The sequence below is a fragment of the Macaca fascicularis genome, chromosome 1, assembly GCF_037993035.2.
Source record: "Macaca fascicularis isolate 582-1 chromosome 1, T2T-MFA8v1.1".
NCBI classification, from domain to species: domain Eukaryota; kingdom Metazoa; phylum Chordata; class Mammalia; order Primates; family Cercopithecidae; genus Macaca; species Macaca fascicularis.
In genome coordinates, this window is record NC_088375.1 from 91,497,289 (window position 1) to 91,522,986 (window position 25,698).

Below are 25,698 nucleotides of genomic sequence, written 5' to 3' on the forward strand. Positions count from 1 at the left end.
CTCAGATGAAATCTGGAAAGAAGCTTTCTGAGAAACTGCTTAGCGTTGTGTTAATTCATCTCACAGAGTTACATCTGTATTTCGTGGATCTCTTTGCTAGCCTTATTTCTGTGGAATCTGAGAACAGATATTTCGGATCCCTTTGAAGACTATAGGGCCAAAGGAAATATCCTCCGATAACAAAGAGAATGAAGCTTTCTGAGAAACTTCTTTGTGTTCTGTGAAATCATCTCACAGAGTTACAGCTTTCCCCTCAAGAAGCCTTTCGCTAAGACAGTTCTGGTGGAATTGGCAAAGTGATATTTGGAAGCCCCTAGAGGGCTATGGTGAAAAAGGAAATATCCTCAGATGAAGTCTGGAAAGAAGCTTTCTGAGAAACTGCTTAGTGTTCTGTGAATTCATCTCACAGAGTTACATGTGTATTTCGTGGATCTCTTTGCTAGCCTTATTTCTGTGGAAACTGAGAACAGATATTTCGGATCCCTTTGAAGACTATAGGGCCAAAGGAAATATCCTCCGATAACAAAGAGAAAGAAGCTTTCTGAGAAACTTCTTTGTGTTCTGTGAAATCATCTCACAGAGTTACAGCTTTCCCCTCAAGAAGCCTTTCGCTAAGACAGTTCTTGTGGAATTTCCAAAGTGATATTTGGAAGCCCATAGAGGGCTATGGTGAAAAAGGAAATATCCTCAGATGAAATCTGGAAAGAAGCTTTCTGAGAAACTGCTTAGTGTTCTCTTAATTTATCCCACAGAGTTACATGTGTATTTCGTGGATCTCTTTGCTAGCCTTATTTCTGTGGTATCTGAGGACAGATATGCCGGATCCCTTTGAAGACTATAGGGCCAAAGGAAATATCCTCCGATAGCAAAGAGAAAGAAGCTTTCTGAGAAACTTCTTTGTGTTCTGTGAAATCATCTCACAGAGTTACAGCTTTCCCCTCAAGAAGCCTTTCGCTAAGACAGTTCTTGTGGAATTTGCAAAGTGATATTTGGAAGCTCATAGAGGGCAATGGTGAAAAAGGAAATATCCTCAGATGAAATCTGGAAGGAAGCTTTCTGAGAAACTGCTTAGTGTTCTGTTAATTCATCTCACAGAGTTACATGTGTATTTCGTGGATCTCTTTGCTAGCCTTATTTCTGTGGAATCTGAGAACAGATATTTCGGATCCCTTTGAAGTCTATAGGGCCAAAGGAAATATCCTCCGATAACAAAGAGAAAGAAGCTTTCTGAGAAACTTCTTTGTGTTCTGTGAAATCATCTCACAGAGTTACAGCTTGCCCCTCAAGAAGCCTTTCGCTAAGACAGTTCTTGTGGAATTGACAAAGTGATATTTGGAAGCCCCTAGAGGGCTATGGTGAAAAAGGAAATATCCTCAGATGAAATCTGGAAAGAAGCTTTCTGAGAAACTGCTTAGTGTTCTGTTAATTCATCTCACAGAGTTACATGTGTATTTCATCGATCTCTTTGCTAGCCTTATGTCTGTGGAATCTGAAAACAGAGATTTCGGACCCCTTTGGATACTATAGGGCCAAAGGAAATATCCTCCGATAACAAAGAGAATGAAGCTTTCTGAGAAACTTCTTTGTGTTCTGTGAAATCATCTCACAGAGTTACAGCTTTCTCCTCAAGAAGCCTTTCGCTATGACAGTTCTTGTGGAATTGGCAAAGTGATATTTGGAAGCCCATAGAGGGCTAAGGTAAAAAAGGAAATATCCTCAGATGAAATCGGGAAAGAAGCTTTCTGAGAAACTGCTTAGTGTTCTGTTAATTCATCTCACAGAGTTACATGTGTATTTCGTGGCTCTCTTTGCTAGCCTTATTTCTGTGGAATCTGAGAACAGATATTTCGGATCCCATTGAAGACTAAAGGGCCAAAGGAAATATCCTCCGATAACAAAGAGAAAGAAGCTTTCTGAGAAACTTCTTTGTGTTCTGTGAAATCATCTCACAGAGTTACAGCTTTCCCCTCAAGAAGCCTTTCGCTAAGACAGTTCTTGTGGAACTGGCAAAGTACTATTTGGAAGCCCATAGAGGGCTATGGTGAAAAAGGAAATATCCTCAGATGAAATCTGGAAAGAAGCTTTCTGAGAAACTGCTTAGTGTTCTGTGAATTCATCTCACCGAGTTACATGTGTATTTCGTGGATCTCTTTGCTAGCCTTATTTCTGTGGAATCTGAGAACAGATATTTCGGATCCCTTTGAAGACTATAGGGCCAAAGGAAATATCCTCCGATAACAAAGAGAAAGAAGCTTTCTGAGAAACTTCTCTGTGTTCTGTGAAATCATCTCACAGAGGTACAGCTTCCCCTCAAGAAGCCTTTCGCTAAGGAGTTCTTGTGGAATTGGTAAAGTGATATTTGGAAGCCCATAGAGGGCTATGGTGAAAAAGGAAATATCCTCAGATGAAATCTGGAAAGAAGCTTTCTGAGAAACTGCTTAGCGTTGTGTTAATTCATCTCACAGAGTTACATCTGTATTTCGTGGATCTCTTTGCTAGCCTTATTTCTGTGGAATCTGAGAACAGATATTTCGGATCCCTTTGAAGACTATAGGGCCAAAGGAAATATCCTCCGATAACAAAGAGAAAGAAGCTTTCTGAGAAACTTCTTTGTGTTCTGTGAAATCATCTCACAGAGTTACAGCTTTCCCCTCAAGAAGCCTTTCGCTAAGAGAGTTCTGGTGGAATTGGCAAAGTGATATTTGGAAGCCCCTAGAGGGCTATGGTGAAAAAGGAAATATCCTCAGATGAAGTCTGGAAAGAAGCTTTCTGAGAAACTGCTTAGTGTTCTGTGAATTCATCTCACAGAGTTACATGTGTATTTCGTGGATCTCTTTGCTAGCCTTATTTCTGTGGAAACTGAGAACAGATATTTCGGATCCCTTTGAAGACTATAGGGCCAAAGGAAATATCCTCCGATAACAAAGAGAAAGAAGCTTTCTGAGAAACTTCTTTGTGTTCTGTGAAATCATCTCACAGAGTTACAGCTTTCCCCTCAAGAAGCCTTTCGCTAAGACAGTTCTTGTGGAATTTCCAAAGTGATATTTGGAAGCCCATAGAGGGCAATGGTGAAAAAGGAAATATCCTCAGATGAAATCTGGAAAGAAGCTTTCTGAGAAACTGCTTAGTGTTCTCTTAATTCATCTCACAGAGTTACATGTGTATTTCGTGGATCTCTTTGCTAGCCTTATTTCTGTGGTATCTGAGGACAGATATGTCTGATCCCTTTGAGGACTATAGGGCCAAAGGAAATATCCTCCGATAACAAAGAGAAAGAAGCTTTCTGAGAAACTTCTTTGTGTTCTGTGAAATCATCTCACAGAGTTACAGCTTTCCCCTCAAGAAGCCTTTCGCTAAGACAGTTCTTGTGGAATTGGCAAAGTGATATTTGGAAGCCCTTAGAGGGCTATGGTGAAAAAGGAAATATCCTCAGATGAAATCTGGAAAGAAGCTTTCTGAGAAACTGCTTAGTGTTCTGTTAATTCATCTCACAGAGTTACATCTGTATTTCGTGGATCTCTTTGCTAGCCTTATTTCTGTGGAATCTGAGAACAGATATTTCGGATCCCTTAGAAGACTATAGGGCCAAAGGAAATATCCTCCGATAACAAAGAGAAAGAAGCTTTCTGAGAAACTTCTTTGTGTTCTGTGAAATCATCTCACAGAGTTACAGCTTTCCCCTCAAGAAGCCTTTCGCTAAGACAGTTCTTGTGGAATTGGCAAAGAGATATTTTGAAGCCCTTAGAGGGCTACGGTGAAAAAGGAAATATCCTCAGATGAAATCTGGAAAGAAGCTTTCTGAGAAACTGCTTAGTGTTTTGTGAATTCATCTCACAGAGTTACATCTGTATTTCGTGGATCTCTTTGCTAGCCTTATTTCTGTGGAATCTGAGAACAGATATTTCGGATCCCTTTGAAGACTATAGGGCCAAAGGAAATATCCTGCGATAACAAAGAGAAAGAAGCTTTCTGAGAAACTTCTTTGTGTTCTGTGAAATCATCTCACAGAGTTACAGCTTTCCCCTCAAGAAGCCTTTCGCTAAGACAGTTCTTGTGGAATTGGCAAAGAGATATTTTGAAGCCCTTAGAGGGCTATGGTGAAAAAGGAAATATCCTCAGATGAAATCTGGAAAGAAGCTTTCTGAGAAACTGCTTAGTGTTCTGTGAATTCATCTCACAGAGTTACATCTGTATTTCGTGGATCTCCCTGCTAGCCTTATTTCTGTGGAATCTGAGAACAGATATTTCGGATCCCATTGAAGACTATAGGGCCAAAGGAAATATCCTGCGATAACAAAGAGAAGGAAGCTTTCTGAGAAACTTCTTTGTGTTCTGTGATATCATCTCACAGAGTTACAGCTTTCCCCTCAAGAAGCCTTTCGCTAAGACAGTTCTTGTGGAATTGGCAAAGTGATATTTGGAAGCCCATAGAGGGCTATGGTGAAAAGGGCAATATCCTCAGATGAAATCTGGAAAGAAGCTTTCTGAGAAACTGCTTAGTGTTCTGTGAATTCATCTCACAGAGTTACATGTGCATTTCTTGGTCTCTTTGCTAGCCTTATTTCTGTGGAATCTGAGAACAGATATTTCGGATCCCTTTGAAGACTATAGGGCTAAAGGAAATATCCTCCGATAACAAAGAGAAAGAAGCTTTCTGAGAAACTTCTTTGTGTTCTGTGAAATCATCTCACAGAGTTACTGCTTTCCCCTCAAGAAGTCTTTCGCTAAGACAGTTCTTGTGGAATTGGCCAAATGATATTTGGAAGCCCATAGAGGGCTATGGTGAAAAAGGAAATATCCTCAGTTGAAATCTGGAAAGAAGCTTTCTGAGAAACTGCTTAGTGTTCTGTGAATTCATCTCACAGAGTTACATCTGTATTTCGTGGATCTCTTTGCTAGCCTTATTTCTGTGGAATCTGAGAACAGATATTCCGGATCCCTTTGAAGACTATAGGGCCAAAGGAAATATCCTCTGATAACAAAGAGAAAGAAGCTTTCTGAGAAACTTCTTTGTGTTCTGTGAAATCATCTCACAGAGTTACAGCTTTCCCCTCAAGAAGCCTTTCGCTAAGACAGTTCTTGTGTAACTGGCAAAGAGATATTTGGAAGCCCATAGAGGGCTATGGTGAAAAAGAAATATCCTCAGATGAAAACTGGAAAGAAGCTTTCTGAGAAACTGCTTAGTGTTCTGTTAATTCATCTCACAGAGTTACATGTGTATTTCGTGGATCTCTTTGCTAGCCTTATTTCTGTGGAATCTGAGAACAGATATTTCGGATCCCTTTGAAGACTATAGGGCCAAAGGAAATATCCTCCGATAACAAAGAGAAAGAAGCTTTCTGAGAAACTTCTTTGTGTTCTGTGAAATAATCTCACAGAGTTACAGCTTTCCCCTCAAGAAGCCTTTCGCTAAGACAGTTCTTGTGGAATTGGCCAACTGATATTTGGAAGCCCATAGAGGGCTATGGTGAAAAAGGAAATATCCTCAGATGAAATCTGGAAAGAAGCTTTCTGAGAAACTTCTTAGTGTTCTGTGAATTCATCTCACAGAGTTACATCTGTATTTCGTGGATCTCTTTGCTAGCCTTATTTCTATGGTATCTGAGAGCAGATATTTCGGATCCCTTTGAAGACTATAGGGCCAAAGGAAATATCCTCCGATAACAAAGAGAAAGAAGCTTTCTGAGAAACTTCTTTGTGTTCTGTGAAATCATCTCACAGAGTTACAGCTTTCCCCTCAAGAACCCTTTCGCTAAGACAGTTCTTGTGTAATTGGCAAAGAGATATTTGGAAGCCCATAGAGGGCTATGGTGAAAAAGGAAATATCCTTAGATGAAATCTGGAAAGAAGCTTTCTGAGAAACTGCTTAGTGTTCTGTTAATTCATCTCACAGAGTTACATCTGTATTTCGTGGATCTCTTTGCTAGCCTTATTTCTGTGGAATCTGAGAACAGATATTTCGGATCCCTTTGAAGACTATAGGGCCAAAGGAAATATCCTGCGATAACAAAGAGAAAGAAGCTTTCTGAGAAACTTCTTTGTGTTCTGTGAAATCATCTCACAGAGTTTCAGCTTTCCCCTCAAGAAGCCTTACGCTAAGACAGTTCTTGTGGAATTGGCAAAGTGATATTTGGAAGCCCATAGAGGGCTATGGTGAAAAAGGAAATATCCTCAGATGAAATCTGGAAAGAAGCTTTCTGAGAAACTGCTTAGTGTTCTGTGAATTCATCTCACAGAGTTACATCTGTATTTCGTGGATCTCTTTGCTAGCCTTATTTCTGTGGAATCTGAGAACAGATATTTCGGATCCCTTTGAAGACTATAGGGCCAAAGGAAATATCCTGCGATAACAAAGAGAAAGAAGCTTTCTGAGAAACTTCTTTGTGTTCTGTGAAATCATCTCACAGAGTTTCAGCTTTCCCCTCAAGAAGCCTTTCGCTAATACAGTTCTTGTGGAATTGGCAAAGTGATATTTGGAAGCCCATAGAGGGCTATGGTGAAAAAGGAAATATCCTCAGATGAAATCTGGAAAGAAGCTTTCTGAGAAACTGCTTAGTGTTCTGTGAATTCATCTCACCGAGTTACATGTGTATTTCGTGGATCTCTTTGCTAGCCTTATTTCTGTGGAATCTGAGAACCGATATTTCGGATCACTTTGAATACTATAGGGACAAAGGAAATATCCTCCGATAACAAAGAGAAAGAAGGTGTCTGAGAAACTTCTTTGTGTTCTGTGAAATCATCTCACAGAGTTACAGCTTTCCCCTCAAGAAGCCTTTCGCTAAGAGAGATCTTGTGGAATTGGCAAAGTGATATTTGGAAGCCCATAGAGGGTTATGGTGAAAAAGGAAATATCCTCAGATGAAATCTGGAAAGAAGCTTTCTGAGAAACTGCTTAGTGTTCTGTGAATTCATCTCACAGAGTTACATGTGCATTTCGTGGATCTCTTTGCTAGCCTTATTTCTGTGGAATCTGAGAACAGATATTTCGGATCCCTTTGAAGACTATAGGGCTAAAGGAAATATCCTGCGATAACAAAGAGAAAGAAGCTTTCTGAGAAACTTCTTTGTGTTCTGTGAAATCATCTCACAGAGTTACAGCTTTACCCTCAAGAAGCCTTTCGCTAAGACAGTTCTTGTGGAATTGGCCAAATGATATTTGGAAGCCCTTAGAGGGCTATGGAGAAAAAGGAAATATCCTCAGATGAAATCTGGAAAGAAGCTTTCTGAGAAACTGCTTAGTGTTCTGTGAATTCATCTCACAGAGTTACATGTGTGTTTCGTGGATCTCTTTGCTAGCCTTATTTCTGTGGAATCTGAGAACAGATATTTCGGATCCCTTTGAAGACTATAGGGCCAAAGGAAATATCCTCCGATAACAAAGAGAAAGAAGCTTTCTGAGAAACTTCTTTGTGTTCTGTGAAATCATCTCACAGAGTTACAGCTTTCCCCTCAAGAAGACTTTCGCTAAGACAGTTCTTGTGGAATTGGCAAAGTGATATTTGTAAGCCCATAGGGGGCTTTGGTGAAAAAGGAAATATCCTCAGATGAAATCTGGAAAGAAGCTTTCTGAGAAACTGCTTAGTGTTCTGTTAATTCATCTCACAGAGTTACATCTGTATTTCGTGGATCTCTTTCCTAGCCTTATTTCTGTGGAATCTGAGAACAGATATTTCGGATCCCTTTGAAGACTATAGGGCCAAAGGAAATATCCTGCGATAACAAAGAGAAAGAAGCTTTCTGAGAAACTTCTTTGTGTTCTGTGAAATCATCTCACAGAGTTACAGCTTTCCCCTCAAGAAGCCTTTCGCTAAGACAGTTCTTGTGTAATTGGCAAAGAGATATTTGGAAGCCCATAGAGGGCTATGGTGAAAAAGAAATATCCTCAGATGAAAACTGGAAAGAAGCTTTCTGAGAAACTGCTTAGTGTTCTGTGAATTCATCTCACAGATTTACATCTGTATTTTGTGTATCTCTTTGCGAACCTTATTTCTGTGGAATCTGAGAACAGATATTTCGGATCTCTATGAAGACTATAGGGCCAAAGGAAATATCCTGCGATAACAAAGAGAAAGAAGCTTTCTGAGAAACTTCTTTGTGTTCTGTGAAATCATCTCACAGAGTTACAGCTTTCCCCTCAAGAAGACTTTCGCTAAGACAGTTCTTGTGGAATTGGCAAAGTGATATTTGTAAGCCCATAGGGGGCTTTGGTGAAAAAGGAAATATCCTCAGATGAAATCTGGAAAGAAGCTTTCTGAGAAACTGCTTAGTGTTCTGTTAATTCATCTCACAGAGTTACATCTGTATTTCGTGGATCTCTTTCCTAGCCTTATTTCTGTGGAATCTGAGAACAGATATTTCGGATCCCTTTGAAGACTATAGGGCCAAAGGAAATATCCTGCGATAACAAAGAGAAAGAAGCTTTCTGAGAAACTTCTTTGTGTTCTGTGAAATCATCTCACAGAGTTACAGCTTTCCCCTCAAGAAGCCTTTCGCTAAGACAGTTCTTGTGTAATTGGCAAAGAGATATTTGGAAGCCCATAGAGGGCTATGGTGAAAAAGAAATATCCTCAGATGAAAACTGGAAAGAAGCTTTCTGAGAAACTGCTTAGTGTTCTGTGAATTCATCTCACAGATTTACATCTGTATTTTGTGTATCTCTTTGCGAACCTTATTTCTGTGGAATCTGAGAACAGATATTTCGGATCTCTATGAAGACTATAGGGCCAAAGGAAATATCCTGCGATAACAAAGAGAAAGAAGCTTTCTGAGAAACTTCTTTGTGTTCTGTGAAATCATCTCACAGAGTTACAGCTTTCCCCTCAAGAAGCCTTTCGCTAAGACAGTTCTTGTGGAATTGGCAAAGTGATATATGGAAGCCCATAGAGGGCTATGGTGAAAAAGGAAATATCCTCAGATGAAATCTGGAAAGAAGCTTTCTGAGAAACTGCTTAGTGTTCTGTGAATTTATCTCACAGAGTTACATGTGTATTTCGAGGATCTCTTTGCTAGCCTTATTTCTGTGGAATCTGAGAACAGATATTTCGGATCCCTTTGAAGACTATAGGGCCAAAGGAAATATCCTCCATTAACAAAGAGAAAGAAGCTTTCTGAGAAACTTCTTTGTGTTCTGTGAAATCATGTCACAGATTTACAGCTTTCCCCTCAAGAAGCCTTTCGCTAAGACAGTTCTTGTGGAATTGGCAAAGTGATATTTGGAAGCCCATAGAGGGCAATGGTGAAAAAGGAAATATCCTCAGATGAAAACTGGAAAGAAGCTTTCGGAGAAACTGCTTAGTGTTCTGTTAATTCACCTCACAGAGTTACTTGTGTATTTCGTGGATCTCTTTGCTAGCCTTATTTCTGTGGAATCTGAGAACAGATATTTCGGATCCCTATGAAGACTATAGGGCCAAAGGAAATATCCTCCGATAACAAAGAGAAAGAAGCTTTCTGAGAAACTTCTTTGTGTTCTGTGAAATCATCTCACAGAGTTACAGCTTTCCCCTCAAGAAGCCTTTCGCTAAGACAGTTCTTGTGGAATTGGCAAAGTGATATATGGAAGCCCATAGTGGGCTATGGTGAAAAAGGAAATATCCTCAGATGAAATCTGGAAGGAAGCTTCTGAGAAATTGCTTAGTGTTCTGTGATTTCATCTCACAGAGTTACATCTGTATTTCGTGGATCTCTTTGCTAGCCTTATTTCTGTGGAATCTGAGAACAGATATTTCGGATCCCTTTGAAGACTATAGGGCCAAAGGAAATATCCTCCGATAACAAAGAGAAAGAAGCTTTCTGAGAAACTTCTTTGTGTTCTGTGAAATCATCTCACAGAGTTACAGCTTTCCCCTCAAGAAGCCTTTCGCTAACAGTTCTTGTGTAATTGGCAAAGACATATTTGGAAGCCCATAGAGGGCTATGGTGAAAAAGGAAATATCCTCAGATGAAATCTGGAAAGAAGCTTTCTGAGAAACTGCTTAGTGTTCTGTTAATTCATCTCACAGAGTTACATCTGTATTTCGTGGATCTCTTTGCTAGCCTTATTTCTGTGGAATCTGAGAACAGATATTTCGGATCCCTTTGAAGACTATAGGGCCAAAGGAAATATCCTCCGATAACAAAGAGAAAGAAGCTTTCTGAGAAACTTCTTTGTGTTCTGTGAAATCATCTCACAGAGTTACAGCTTTCCCTTCAAGAATCCTTTCGCTAAGACAGTTCTTGTGGAATTGGCAAAGTGATATTTGGAAGCCCATAGAGGGCTATGGTGAAAAAGGAAATATCCTCAGATGAAATCTGGAAAGAAGCTTTCTGAGAATCTGCTTAGTGTTCTGTTAATTCATCTCACAGAGTTACATGTGTATTTTGAGGATCTCTTTGCTAGCCTTATTTCTGTGGAATCTGAGAACAGATATTTCGGATCCCTTTGAAGACTATAGGGCCAAAGGAATTATCCTCCGATAACAAAGAGAAAGAAGCTTTCTGAGAAACTTCTTTGTGTTCTGTGAAATCATCTCACAGTTACTGCTTTCCCCTCAAGAAGCCTTTCGCTAAGACAGTTCTTGTGGAATTTGCAAAGTGATATTTGGAAGCCCATAGAGGGCAATGGTGAAAAAGGAAATATCCTCTGATGAAATCTGGAAGGAAGCTTTCGGAGAAACTGCTTAGTGTTCTGTTAGTTCATCTCAAAGAGTTACATGTGTATTTCGTGGATCTCTTTGCTAGCCTTATTTCTGTGGAATCTGAGAACAGATATTTCGGATCCCTTTGAAGTCTATAGGGCCAAAGGAAATATCCTCCGATAACAAAGAGAAAGAAGCTTTCTGAGAAATTTCTTTGTGTTCTGTGAAATCATCTCACAGAGTTACAGCTTTCCCCTCAAGAAGCCTTTCGCTAAGACAGTTCTTGTGGAATTGACAAAGTGATATTTGGAAGCCCATACAGGGCTATGGTGAAAAAGGAACTATCCTCAGATGAAATCTGGAAAGAATCTTTTTGAGAAACTGCTTAGTGTTCTGTTAATTCATCTCACAGAGTTTCATGTGTATTTCGTAGATCTCTTTGCTAGCCTTCTTTCTGTGGAATCTGAGAACAGAGATTTCGGACCCCTTTGGAGACTATAGGGCCAAAGGAAATATCCTCCGATAACAAAGAGAATGAAGCTTTCTGAGAAACTTCTTTGTGTTCTGTGAAATCATCTCACAGAGTTACAGCTTTGCCCTCAAGAAGCCTTTCGCTAAGACAGTTCTTGTGGAATTGGCAAAGTGATATTTCGAAGTCCATAGGGGGCTTTGGTGAAAAAGGAAATATCCTCAGATGAAATCTGGAAAGAAGCTTTCTGAGAAACTGCTTAGTGTTCTGTGAATTCATCTCACAGAGTTACATCTGTATTTCGTGGATCTCTTTGCTAGCCTTATTTCTGTGGAATCTGAGAACAGATATTTCGGATCCCTTTGAAGACTATAGGGCCAAAGGAAATATCCTCCAATAACAAAGAGAAAGAAGCTTTCTGAGAAACTTCTTTGTGTTCGGTGAAATCATCTCACAGAGTTACAGCTTTCCCCTCAAGAAGCCTTTCGCTAAGACAGTTCTTGTGGAATTGGCAAAGAGATATTTGGAAGCCCATAGAGGGCTATGGTGAAAAAGGAAATATCCTCAGATGAAATCTGGAAGGAAGCTTCTGAGAAATTGCTTAGTGTTCTGTGATTTCATCTCACAGAGTTACATCTGTATTTCGTGGATCTCTTTGCTAGCCTTATTTCTGTGGAATCTGAGAACAGATATTTCGGATCCCATTGAAGACTATAGGGCCAAAGGAAATATCCTCCGATAACAAAGAGAAAGAAGCTTTCTGAGAAACTTCTTTGTGTTCTGTGAAATCATCTCACAGAGTTACAGCTTTCCCCTCAAGAAGCCTTTCGCTAAGACAGTTCTTGTGTAATTGGCAAAGACATATTTGGAAGCCCATAGAGGGCTATGGTGAAAAAGGAAATATCCTCAGATGAAATCTGGAAAGAAGCTTTCTGAGAAACTGCTTAGTGTTCTGTTAATTCATCTCACAGAATTACATCTGTATTTCGTGAATCTCTTTGCTAGCCTTATTTCTGTGGAATCTGAGAACAGATATTTCGGATCCCTTTGAAGACTATAGGGCCAAAGGAAATATACTCCGATAACAAAGAGAAAGAAGCTTTCTGAGAAACTTCTTTGTGTTCTGTGAAATCATCTCACAGAGTTACAGCTTTCCCTTCAAGAATCCTTTCGCTAAGACAGTTCTTGTGGAATTGGCAAAGTGATATTTGGAAGCCCATAGAGGGCTATGGTGAAAAAGGAAATATCCTCAGATGAAATCTGGAAAGAAGCTTTCTGAGAATCTGCTTAGTGTTCTGTTAATTCATCTCACAGAGTTACATGTGTATTTCGAGGATCTCTTTGCTAGCCTTATTTCTGTGGAATCTGAGAACAGATATTTCGGATCCCTCGAAGACTATAGGGCCAAAGGAATTATCCTCCGATAAGAAAGAGAAAGAAGCTTTCTGAGAAACTTCTTTGTGTTCTGTGAAATCATCTCACAGTTACTGCTTTCCCCTCAAGAAGCCTTTCGCTAAGACAGTTCTTGTGGAATTTGCAAAGTGATATTTGGAAGCCCATAGAGGGCAATGGTGAAAAAGGAAATATCCTCTGATGAAATCTGGAAGGAAGCTTTCGGAGAAACTGCTTAGTGTTCTGTTAGTTCATCTCAAAGAGTTACATGTGTATTTCGTGGATCTCTTTGCTAGCCTTATTTCTGTGGAATCTGAGAACAGATATTTCGGATCCCTTTGAAGTCTATAGGGCCAAAGGAAATATCCTCCGATAACAAAGAGAAAGAAGCTTTCTGAGAAATTTCTTTGTGTTCTGTGAAATCATCTCACAGAGTTACAGCTTTCCCCTCAAGAAGCCTTTCGCTAAGACAGTTCTTGTGGAATTGACAAAGTGATATTTGGAAGCCCATAGAAGGCTATGGTGAAAAAGGAAATATCCTCATATGAAATCTGGAAAGAAGCTTTCTGAGAAACTGCTTAGTGTTCTGTTAATTCCTCTCCCAGAGTTACATGTGTATTTCGTCGATCTCTTTGCTAGCCTTATTTCTGTGGAATCTGAGAACAGAGATTTCGGACCCCTTCGGAGACTATAGGGCCAAAGGAAATATCCTCCGTTAACAAAGAGAATGAAGCTTTCTGAGAATCTTCTTTGTGTTCTGTGAAATCATCTCACAGAGTTACAGCTTTCCCCTCAAGAAGCCTTTCGCTATGACAGTTCTTTTGGAATTGGCAAAGTGATATTTGGAAGCCCATAGAGGGCTATGGTGAAAAAGGAAATATCCTCAGATGAAATCTGGAAAGAAGCTTTCTGAGAAACTGCTTAGTGTTCTGTTAATTCATCTCACAGAGTTACATGTGTATTTCGTGGATCTCTTTGCTAGCCTTGTTTCTGTGGAATCTGAGAACAGATATTTCGGATCCCATTGAAGACTACAGGGCGAAATGAAATATCCTCCGATAACAAAGAGAAAGAAGCTTTCTGAGAAACTTCTTTGTGTTCTGTGAAATCATCTCACAGAGTTACAGCTTTCCCCTCAAGAAGTCTTTCGCTAAGACAGTTCTTGTGGAATTCGCAAAGTGATATTTGGAAGCCCTTAGAGGGCTATGGTGAAAAAGGAAATATCCTCAGATGAAATCTGGAAAGAAGCTTTCTGAGAAACTGCTTAGTGTTCTGTGAATTCATCTCACAGAGTTACAGGTGTATTTCGTGGATCTCTTTGCTAGCCTTATTTCTGTGGAATCTGAGAACAGAGATTTCGGATCCCTTTGGAGACTATAGGGCCAAAGGAAATATCCTCCGATAACAAAGAGAATGAAGCTTTCTGAGAAACTTCTTTGTGTTCTGTGAAATCATCTCACAGAGTTACAGCTTTCCCCTCAAGAAGCCTTTCGCTAAGACAGTTCTTGTGGAATTGGCAAAGTGATATTTGGAAGCCCATGGAGGGTTATGGTGAAAAAGGAATTATCCTCAGATGAAATCTGGAAAGAAGCTTTCTGAGAAACTGTTTAGTGTTCTGTTAATTCATCTCATAGAGTTATATGTGTATTTCGTGGATCTCCATGCTAGCCTTATTTCTGTGGAATCTGAGAACAGATATGTCGGATCCCTTTGAAGACTATAGGGCCAAAGGAAATTTCCGCCGATAACAAAGAGAAAGAAGCTTTCTGAGAAACTTCTTTGTGTTCTGTGAAATCATCTAACAGAGTTACTGCTTTCCCCTCAAGAAGCCTTACGCTAAGACAGTTCTTGTGGAATTTGCAAAGTGATATTTGGAAGCCCATAGAGGGCAATGGTGAAAAAGGAAATATCCTCTGATGAAATCTGGAAGGAAGCTTTCGGAGAAACTGCTTAGTGTTCTGTTAGTTCATCTCAAAGAGTTACATGTGTATTTCGTGGATCTCTTTGATAGCCTTATTTCTGTGGGATCTGAGAACAGAGATTTCGGACACCTTTGGAGACTATAGGGCCAAAGGAAATATCCTCCGATAACAAAGAGAATGAAGCTTTCTGAGAATCTTCTTTGTGTTCTGTGAAATCATCTCACAGAGTTACAGCTTTCCCCTCAAGAAGCCTTTCGCTATGACAGTTCTTTTGGAATTGGCAAAGTGATATTTGGAAGCCCATAGAGGGCTATGGTGAAAAAGGAAATATCCTCAGATGAAATCGGGAAAGAAGCTTTCTGAGAAACTGCTTAGTGTTCTGTTAATTCATCACACAGAGTTACATGTGTATTTTGTGGATCTCTTTGCTAGCCTTATTTCTGTGGAATCTGAGAACAGATATTTCGGATCCCATTGAAGACTACAGGGCCAAATGAAATATCCTCCGATAACAAAGAGAAAGAAGCTTTCTGAGAAACTTCTTTGTGTTCTGTGAAATCATCTCACAGAGTTACAGCTTTCCCCTCAAGAAGTCTTTCGCTAAGACAGTTCTTGTGGAATTGGCAAAGTGATATTTGGAAGCCCTTAGAGGGCTATGGTGAAAAAGGAAATATCCTCAGATGAAATCTGGAAAGAAGCTTTCGGAGAAACTGCTTAGTGTTCTCTCAATTCATCTCACAGAGTTACTTGTGTATTTCGTGGATGTCTTTGCTAGCCTTATTTCTGTGGAATCTGAGAACAGATATTTCGGATCCCATTGAAGACTACAGGCCAAAGGAAATATCCTCCGATAACAAAGAGAAAGAAGCTTTCTGAAAAACTTCTTTGTGTTCTGTGAGATCATCTCACAGAGTTACAGCTTTCCCCTCAAGAAGCCTTTCGCTAAGACAGTTCTTGTGGAATTGGAAAAGTGATATTTGGAAGCCCTTAGAGGGCTATGGTGAAAAAGGAACTATCCTCAGATGAAATCTGGAAAGAAGCTTTCGAGAAACTGCTTTGTGTTCTGTTAATTCATCTCACAGAGTTACTTGTGTATTTCGTGGATCTCTTTGCTAGCCTTATTTCTGTGGAATCTGAGAACAGATATTTCGGATCCCTTTGAAGACTACAGGGCCAAAGGAAATATCCTCCGATAAGAAAGAGAAAGAAGCTTTCTGAGAAACTTCTTTGTGTTCTGTGAAATCATCTCACAGAGTTACAGCTTTCCCCTCAAGAAGCCTTTCGCTAACACAGTTCTTGTGGAATTGGCAAAGTGATATTTGGAAGCCCTTAGAGGGCTATGGTGAAAAAGGAAATATCCTCAGATGAAATCTGGAAAGAAGCTTTTTTAGAAACTGCTTAGTGTTCTGTTAATTCATCTCACAGAGTTACATGTGTATTTCGTGGATCTCTTTGCTAGCCTTATTTCTGTGGAATCTGAGAACAGATATTTCGGATCCCTTTGAAGTCTTTAGGGCCAAAGGAAATATCCTCCGATAACAAAGAGAAAGAAGCTTTCTGAGAAACTTCTTTGTGTTCTGTGAAATCATCTCACAGAGTTACAGCTTTCCCCTCAAGAATCCTTTCGCTTAGACAGTTCTTGTGGAATTGACAAAGTGATATTTGGAAGCCCACAGAGGGCTATGGTGAAAAATGAAATATCCTCAGATGAAATCTGGAAAGAAGCTTTCTGAGAAACTGCCTAGTGTTCTGTTACTGCATCTCACAGAGTTACATGTGTATTTCGTGGATCTCTTTGCTAGCCTTATTTCTGTGGAATCTGAGAACAGAGATTTCGGACCCCTTTGGAGACTATACGGCCAAAGGAAATATCCTCCGATAACAAAGTGAATGAAGCTTTCTGAGAAACTGCTTAGTGTTCTGTGAAATCATCTCACAGAGTTACAGCTTTCCCCTCAAGAAGCCTTTCGCTATGACAGTTCTTGAGGAATTGCCAAAGTGATATTTGGAAGCCCATAGAGGGCTATGGTGAAAAAGGAAATATCCTCAGATGAAATCTGGAAAGAAGCTTTCTGAGAAACTGCTTAGTGTACTGTTAATTCATCTCACAGAGTTACATCTTTATTTCCTGGATCTCTTTGCTAGCCTTATTTCTGTGGAATCTGAGAACAGATATTTCGGATCCCTTTGAAGACTATAGGGCCAAAGGAAATATCCTCCGATAACAAAGAGAAAGAAGCTTTCTGAGAAACTTCTCTGTGTTCTGTGAAGTCATCTCACAGAGTTACAGTTTTCCCCTCAAGAATCCTTTCGCTAAGAATGTTCTTGTGGAATTGGCAAAGTGATATTTGGAAGCCCATAGAGGGCTTTGGTGAAAAAGGAAATATCCTCAGATGAAATCTGGAAAGAAGATTTCTGTGAAACTGCTTAGTGTTCTGTTAATTCATCTCACAGAATTACATGTGTATTTCGTGGATCTCTTTGCTAGCCTTATTTCTGTGGAATCTGAGAACAGATATTTCGGATCTCTTTGAAGACTATAGGGCCAAAGGAAATATCCTCCGATAACAAAGAGAATGAAGCTTTCTGAGAAACTTCTTTGTGTTCTGTGAAATCATCTCACAGAGTTACAGCTTTCCCCTCAAGAAGCCTTTCGCTAAGACAGTTCTTGTGGAATTAGCAAAGTGATATTTGGAAGCCCAGAGAGGGCTATGGTGAAAAAGGAAATATCCTCAGATGAAATCTGGAAAGAAGCTTTCTGAGAAACTGCTTAGTGTTCTCTTAATTCATCTCACAGAGTTACATGTGTATTTCGTGGATCTCTTTGCTAGCCTTATTTCTGTGGTATCTGAGGACAGATATGTCGGATCCCTTTGAAGACTATAGGGCCAAAGGAAATATCCTCCGATAACAAAGAGAAAGAAGCTTTCTGAGAAACTTCTTTGTGTTCTGTGAAATCATCTCACAGAGTTACAGCTTTCCCCTCAAGAAGCCTTTCGCTAAGACAGTTCTTGTGTAATTGGCAAAGAGATATTTGGAAGCCCATAGAGGGCTATGGTGAAAAAGGAAATATCCTCAGATGAAATCTGGAAAGAAGCTTTCTGAGAAACTGCTTAGTGTTCTGTGAATTCATCTCACAGAGTTACATGTGTATTTCGTGGATCTCTTTGCTAGCCTTATTTCTGTGGAATCTGAGAACAGATATTTCGGATCCCTTTGAAGACTATAGGGCCAAAGGAAATATCCTCCGATAACAAAGAGAAAGAAGCTTTCTGAGAAACTTCTTTGTGTTCTGTGAAATCATCTCACAGAGTTACAGCTTTCCCTTCAAGAAGCCTTTCGCTAAGACAGTTCTTGTGGAATTGGCAAAGTGATATTTGGAAGCCCATAGAGGGCTATGGTGAAAAAGGAAATATCCTCAGATGAAATCTGGAAAGAAGCTTTCTGAGAATCTGCTTAGTGTTCTGTTAATTCATCTCACAGAGTTACATGTGTATTTCGAGGATCTCTTTGCTAGCCTTATTTCTGTGGAATCTGAGAACAGATATTTCAGATCCCTTTGAAGACTATAGGGCCAAAGGAATTATCCTCCGATAACAAAGAGAAAGAAGCTTTCTGAGAAACTTCTTTGTGTTCTGTGAAATCATCTCACAGTTACTGCTTTCCCCTCAAGAAGCCTTTCGCTAAGACAGTTCTTGTGGAATTTGCAAAGTGATATTTGGAAGCCCATAGAGGGCAATGGTGAAAAAGGAAATATCCTCTGATGAAATCTGGAAGGAAGCTTTCGGAGAAACTGCTTAGTGTTCTGTAGTTCATCTCAAAGAGTTACATGTGTATTTCGTGGATCTCTTTGCTAGCCTTATTTCTGTGGAATCTGAGAACAGATATTTCGGATCCCTTTGAAGTCTATAGGGCCAAAGGAAATATCCTCCGATAACAAAGAGAAAGAAGCTTTCTGAGAAATTTCTTTGTGTTCTGTGAAATCATCTCACAGAGTTACAGCTTTCCCCTCAAGAAGCCTTTCGCTAAGACAGTTCTTGTGGAATTGACAAAGTGATATTTGGAAGCCCATAGAGGGCTATGGTGAAAAAGGAAATATCCTCAGATGAAATCTGGAAAGAAGCTTTCTGAGAAACTGCTTAGTGTTCTGTTAATTCATCTCACAGAGTTTCATGTGTATTTCGTAGATCTCTTTGCTAGCCTTCTTTCTGTGGAATCTGAGAACAGAGATTTCGGACCCCTTTGGAGACTATAGGGCCAAAGGAAATATCCTCCGATAACAAAGAGAATGAAGCTTTCTGAGAAACTTCTTTGTGTTCTGTGAAATCATCTCACAGAGTTACAGCTTTCCCCTCAGGAAGCTTTTCGCTAAGACAGTTCTTGTGGAATTGGCAAAGTGATATTTCGAAGCCCATAGGGGGCTTTGGTGAAAAAGGAAATATCCTCAGATGAAATCTGGAAAGAAGCTTTCTGAGAAACTGCTTAGTGTTCTGTTAATTCATCTCACAGAGTTACATCTGTATTTCGTGGATCTCTTTGCTAGCCTTATTTCTGTGGAATCTGAGAACAGATATTTCGGGTCCCTTTGAAGACTATAGGGCCAAAGGAAATATCCTCCGATAACAAAGAGAATGAAGCTTTATGAGAATCTTCTTTGTGTTCTGTGAAATCATCTCACAGAGTTACAGCTTTCCCCTCAAGAAGCCTTTCGCTATGACAGTTCTTTTGGATTTGGCAAAGTGATATTTGGAAGCCCATAGAGGGCTATGGTGAAAAGGGAAATATCCTCAGATGAAAACGGGAAAGAAGCTTTCTGAGAAACTACTTAGTGTTCTGTTAATTCATCTCACAGAGTTACATGTGTATTTCGTGGATCTCTTTGCTAGCCTTGTTTCTGTGGAATCTGAGAACAGATATTTCGGATCCCATTGAAGACTACAGGGCGAAATGAAATATCCTCCGATAACAAAGAGAAAGAAGCTTTCTGAGAAACTTCTTTGTGTTCTGTGAAATCATCTCACAGAGTTACAGCTTTCCCCTCAAGAAGTCTTTCGCTAAGACAGTTCTTGTGGAATTGGCAAAGTGATATTTGGAAGCCCTTAGAGGGCTATGGTGAAAAAGGAAATATCCTCAGATGAAATCTGGAAGGAAACTTTCTGAGAAACTGCTTAGTGTTCTGTTAATTCATCTCACAGAGTTACATGTGTATTTCGTGGATCTCTTTGCTAGCCTTATTTCTGTGGAATCTGAGAACAGATATTTCGGATCCATTTGAAGACTATAGGGCCAAAGCAAATATCCTCCGATAATAAAGAGAAAGAAGCTTTCTGAGAAACTTCGTTGTGTTCTTGAAATCATCTCACAGAGTTACAGCTTTCCCCTCAAGAAGCCTTTCGCTAAGACAGTTCTTGTGGAATTGACAAAGTGATATTTGGAAGCCCATAGAGGGCTATGGTGAAAAAGGAAATATCCTCAGATGAAATCTGGAAAGAAGCTTTCTGAGAAACTGCTTAGTGTTCTGTGAATTCATCTCACAGAGTTACAGGTGTATTTCGTGGATCTCTTTGCTAGCCTTATTTCTGTGGAATCTGAGAACAGAGATTTCGGATCCCTTTGGAGACTATAGGGCCAAAGGAAATATCCTCCGATAACAAAGAGAATGAAGCTTTCTGAGAAACTTCTTTGTGTTCTGTGAGATCATCTCACAGAGTTACAGCTTTCCCCTCAAGAAGCCTTTCGCTAAGACAGTTCTTGTGGAATTGGAAAAGTGATATTTGGAAGCCCTTAGAGGGCTATGGTGAAAAAGGAACTATCCTCAGATGAAATCTGGAAAGAAGCTTTCGAGAAACTGCTTTGTGTTCTGTTAATTCATCTCACAGAGTTACTTGTGTATTTCGTGGATCTCTTTGCTAGCCTTATTTCTGTGGAATCTGAGAACAGATATTTCGGATCCCTTTGAAGTCTTTAGGGCCAAAGGAAATATCCTCCGATAACAAAGAGAAAGAAGCTTTCTGAGAAACTTCTTTGTGTTCTGTGAAATCATCTCACAGAGTTACTGCTTTCCCCTCAAGAATCCTTTCGCTTAGACAGTTCTTGTGGAATTGACAAAGTGATATTTGGAAGCCCATAGAGGGCTATGGTGAAAAAGGAAATATCCTCAGATGAAATCTGGAAAGAAGCTTTCTGAGAAACTGCCTAGTGTTCTGTTACTGCATCTCACAGAGTTACATGTGTATTTCGTGGATCTCTTTGCTAGCCTTATTTCTGTGGAATCTGAGAACAGAGATTTCGGACCCCTTTGGAGACTATACAGCCAAAGGAAATATCTTCCAATAACAAAGTGAATGAAGCTTTCTGAGAAACTGCTTAGTGTTCTGTGAAATCATCTCACAGAGTTACAGCTTTCCCCTCAAGAAGCCTTTCGCTATGACAGTTCTTGAGGAATTGCCAAAGTGATATTTGGAAGCCCATAGAGGGCTATGGTGAAAAAGGAAATATCCTCAGTTGAAATCTGGAAAGAAGCTTTCTGAGAAACTGCTTAGTGTTCTGTTAATTCATCTCACAGAATTACATGTGCATTTCGTGGATCTCTTTGCTAGCCTTATTTCTGTGGAATCTGAGAACAGATATTTCGGATCCCTTTGAAGACTATAGGGCCAAAGGAAATATCCTCCGATAACAAAGAGAAAGAAGGTTTCTGAGAAACTTCTTTGTGTTCTGTGAAATCAACTCACAGAGTTACAGCTTTCCCCTCAAGAAGCCTTTCGCTAAGACAGTTCTTGTGGAATTAGCAAAGTGATATTTGGAAGCCCATAGAGGGCTATGGTGAAAAAGGAAATATCCTCAGATGAAATCTGGAAAGAAGCTTTCTGAGAAACTGCTTAGTCTTCTCTTAATTCATCTCACAGAGTTACATGTGTATTTCGTGGATCTCTTTGCTAGCCTTATTTCTGTGGTATCTGAGGACAGATATGTCGGATCCCTTTGAAGACTATAGGGCCAAAGGAAATATCCTCCGATAAGAAAGAGAAAGAAGCTTTCTGAGAAACTTCTTTGTGTTCTGTGAAATCATCTCACAGAGTTACAGCTTCCTCTCAAGAAGCCTTTCGCTAAGACAGTTCTTGTGGAATTGGTAAAGTGATATTTGGAAGCCCATAGAGGGCTATGGTGAAAAAGGAAATATCCTCTGATGAAATCTGGAAAGAAGCTTTCTGAGAAACTGCTTAGTGTTCTGTTAATTCATCTCACAGAGTTACATGTGTATTTCGTGGATCTCTTTGCTAGCCTTATTTCTGTGGAATCTGAGAACAGATATTTCGGATCCCTTTGAAGACTATAGGGCCAAAGGAAATATCCTCCGATAAGAAAGAGAAAGAAGCTTTCTGAGAAACTTCTCTGTGTTCTGTGAAATCATCTCACAGAGTTACAGCTTCCCCTCAAGAAGCCTTTCGCTAAGACAGTTCTTGTGGAATTGGCAAAGTAATATTTGGAAGCCCCTAGAGGGCTATGGTGAAAAAGGAAATATCCTCAGATGAAATCTGGAAAGAAGCTTTCTGAGAAACTGCTTAGTGTTCTGTGAATTAATCTCACAGAGTTACATGTGTATTTCGTGGATCTCTTTGCTAGCCTTATTTCTGTGGAAACTGAGAACAGATATTTCGGATCCCTTTGAAGACTATAGGGCCAAAGGAAATATCCTCCGATAACAAAGAGAAAGAAGCTTTCTGAGAAACTTCTTTGTGTTCTGTGAAATCATCTCACAGAGTTACAGCTTTCCTTTCAAGAAGCCTTTCGCTAAGACAGTTCTTGTGGAATTAGCAAAGTGATATTTGGAAGCCCATAGAGGGCTATGGTGAAAAAGGAAATATCCTCAGATGAAATCTGGAAAGAAGCTTTCTGAGAAACTGCTTAGTGTTCTGTTAATTCATCTCACAGAGTTACATGTGTATTTCGTGGATCTCTTTGCTAGCCTTATTTCTGTGGAATCTGAGAACAGATATTTCGGATCCCTTTGAAGTCTATAGGGCCAAAGGAAATATCCTCCGATAACAAAGAGAAAGAAGCTTTCTGAGAAACTTCTTTGTGTTCTGTGAAATCATCTCACAGAGTTACAGCTTGCCCCTCAAGAAGCCTTTCGCTAAGACAGTTCTTGTGGAATTGACAAAGTGATATTTGGAAGCCCCTAGAGGGCTATGGTGAAAAAGGAAATATCCTCAGATGAAATCTGGAAAGAAGCTTTCTGAGAAACTGCTTAGTGTTCTGTTAATTCATCTCACAGAGTTACATGTGTATTTCGTCGATCTCTTTGCTAGCCTTATGTCTGTGGAATCTGAAAACAGAGATTTCGGACCCCTTTGGATACTATAGGGCCAAAGGAAATATCCTCCGATAACAAAGAGAATGAAGCTTTCTGAGAAACTTCTTTGTGTTCTGTGAAATCATCTCACAGAGTTACAGCTTTCTCCTCAAGAAGCCTTTCACTATGACAGTTCTTGTGGAATTGGCAAAGTGATATTTGGAAGCCCATAGAGGGCTAAGGTGAAAAAGGAAATATCCTCAGATGAAATCGGGAAAGAAGCTTTCTGAGAAACTGCTTAGTGTTCTGTTAATTCATCTCACAGAGTTACATGTGTATTTCGTGGCTCTCTTTGCTAGCCTTATTTCTGTGGAATCTGAGAACAGATATTTCGGATCCCATTGAAGACTAAAGGGCCAAAGGAAATATCCTCCGATAACAAAGAGAAAGAAGCTTTCTGAGAAACTTCTTTGTGTTCCGTGAAATCATCTCACAGAGTTACAGCTTTCCCCTCAAGAAGCCTTTCGCTAAGACAGTTCTTGTGGAACTGGCAACGTACTATTTGGAAGCCCATAGAGGGCTGTGGTGAAAAAGGAAATATCCTCAGATGAAATCTGGAAAGAAGCTTTCTGAGAAACTGCTTAGTGTTCTGTTAATTCATCTCACCGAGTTACATGTGTATTTCGTGGATCTCTTTGCTAGCCTTATTTCTGTGGAATCTGAGAACAGATATTTCGGTTCCCTTTGAAGACTATAGGGCCAAAGGAAATATCCTCCGATAACAAAGAGAAAGAAGCTTTCTGAGAAACTTCTCTGTGTTCTGTGAAATCATCTCACAGAGGTACAGCTTCCCCTCAAGAAGCCTTTCGCTAAGGAGTTCTTGTGGAATTGGTAAAGTGATATTTGGAAGCCCATAGAGGGCTATGGTGAAAAAGGAAATATCCTCAGATGAAATCTGGAAAGAAGCTTTCTGAGAAACTGCTTAGCGTTGTGTTAATTCATCTCACAGAGTTACATGTGTATTTCGTGGATCTCTTTGCTAGCCTTATTTCTGTGGAATCTGAGAACAGATATTTCGGATCCCTTTGAAGACTATAGGGCCAAAGGAAATATCCTCCGATAACAAAGAGAATGAAGCTTTCTGAGAAACTTCTTTGTGTTCTGTGAAATCATCTCACAGAGTTACAGCTTTCCCCTCAAGAAGCCTTTCGCTAAGACAGTTCTGGTGGAATTGGCAAAGTGATATTTGGAAGCCCCTAGAGGGCTATGGTGAAAAAGGAAATATCCTCAGATGAAATCTGGAAAGAAGCTTTCTGAGAAACTGCTTAGTGTTCTGTGAATTAATCTCACAGAGTTACATGTGTATTTCGTGGATCTCTTTGCTAGCCTTATTTCTGTGGAAACTGAGAACAGATATTTCGGATCCCTGTGAAGACTATAGGGCCAAAGGAAATATCCTCCGATAACAAAGAGAAAGAAGCTTTCTGAGAAACTTCTTTGTGTTCTGTGAAATCATCTCACAGAGTTACAGCTTTCCCCTCAAGAAGCCTTTCGCTAAGACAGTTCTTGTGGAATTAGCAAAGTGATATTTGGAAGCCCATACAGGGCTATGGTGAAAAAGGAAATATCCTCAGATGAAATCTGGAAAGAAGCTTTCTGAGAAACTGCTTAGTGTTCTGTTAATTCATCTCACAGAGTTACATGTGTATTTCGTGGATCTCTTTGCTAGCCTTATTTCTGTGGTATCTGAGGACAGATATGCCGGATCCCTTTGAAGACTATAGGGCCAAAGGAAATATCCTCCGATAACAAAGAGAAAGAAGCTTTCTGAGAAACTTCTTTGTGTTCTGTGAAATCATCTCACAGAGTTACAGCTTTCCCCTCAAGAAGCCTTTCGCTAAGACAGTTCTTGTGGAATTTGCAAAGTGATATTTGGAAGCCCGTAGAGGGCAATGGTGAAAAAGGAAATATCCTCAGATGAAATCTGGAAGGAAGCTTTCTGCGAAACTGCTTAGTGTTCTGTTAATTCATCTCACAGAGTTACATGTGTATTTCGTGGATCTCTTTGCTAGCCTTATTTCTGTGGAATCTGAGAACAGATATTTCGGATCCCTTTGAAGTCTATAGGGCCAAAGGAAATATCCTCCGATAACAAAGAGAAAGAAGCTTTCTGAGAAACTTCTTTGTGTTCTGTGAAATCATCTCACAGAGTTACAGCTTGCCCCTCAAGAAGCCTTTCGCTAAGACAGTTCTTGTGGAATTGACAAAGTGATATTTGGAAGCCCCTAGAGGGCTATGGTGAAAAAGGAAATATCCTCAGATGAAATCTGGAAAGAAGCTTTCTGAGAAACTGCTTAGTGTTCTGTTAATTCATCTCACAGAGTTACAGGTGTATTTCGTCGATCTCTTTGCTAGCCTTATGTCTGTGGAATCTGAAAACAGAGATTTCGGACCCCTTTGGATACTATAGGGCCAAAGGAAATATCCTCCGATAACAAAGAGAATGAAGCTTTCTGAGAAACTTCTTTGTGTTCTGTGAAATCATCTCACAGAGTTACAGCTTTCTCCTCAAGAAGCCTTTCGCTATGACAGTTCTTGTGGAATTGGCAAAGTGATATTTGGAAGCCCATAGAGGGCTAAGGTGAAAAAGGAAATATCCTCAGATGAAATCGGGAAAGAAGGTTTCTGAGAAACTGCTTAGTGTTCTGTTAATTCATCTCACAGAGTTACATGTGTATTTCGTGGCTCTCTTTGCTAGCCTTATTTCTGTGGAATCTGAGAACAGATATTTCAGATCCCATTGAAGACTAAAGGGCCAAAGGAAATATCCTCCGATAACAAAGAGAAAGAAGCTTTCTGAGAAACTTCTTTGTGTTCTGTGAAATCATCTCACAGAGTTACAGCTTTCCCCTCAAGAAGCCTTTCGCTAAGACAGTTCTTGTGGAACTGGCAAAGTACTATTTGGAAGCCCATAGAGGGCTATGGTGAAAAAGGAAATAT